The following is a 277-nucleotide window of genomic DNA, read 5'->3' as shown; positions in this document are numbered from 1 at the left end:
AAGCAAGAGTGTTCACTCTCATCACTCCTATTCCACATAGTACTAGAAGTCCGAGCTAAAGCAATTAGGAAAGACAAAAATAAATAAAAGGCATCTAAATTGGAAAGGAAACAAAATTGTCATTATTTACACATGATATTATGTATAGAAAATCCTAAAAACTCAACCCCCAAATTATTGGGTTAATCAATGAATCAGTAAGTTCTAGGATTAAAATCAACATACAGAAATGTTACATTTCTGTATACTAACAACTAAACATCAAAAAAAAAAAAAA

General features: G+C 28.9%; 1 protein-coding gene across 2 annotated transcripts in view; it reads right to left on the bottom strand.

Annotated features, from left to right (window-relative positions):
- Window positions 1–277, bottom strand: part of NR3C2 (nuclear receptor subfamily 3 group C member 2) — a 316684-nt gene that overhangs the window by 12030 nt on the left and 304377 nt on the right. The gene's annotated exons all lie outside the window — the stretch shown is intronic.

The sequence above is a fragment of the Pteropus vampyrus genome, unplaced genomic scaffold, assembly GCF_000151845.1.
Source record: "Pteropus vampyrus isolate Shadow unplaced genomic scaffold, Pvam_2.0 Scaffold47, whole genome shotgun sequence".
Classification (NCBI taxonomy): Eukaryota; Metazoa; Chordata; class Mammalia; order Chiroptera; family Pteropodidae; genus Pteropus; species Pteropus vampyrus.
Note: the sequence above shows the minus strand (reverse complement) of the source record. Positions and strands in the feature narration are given on the sequence as shown.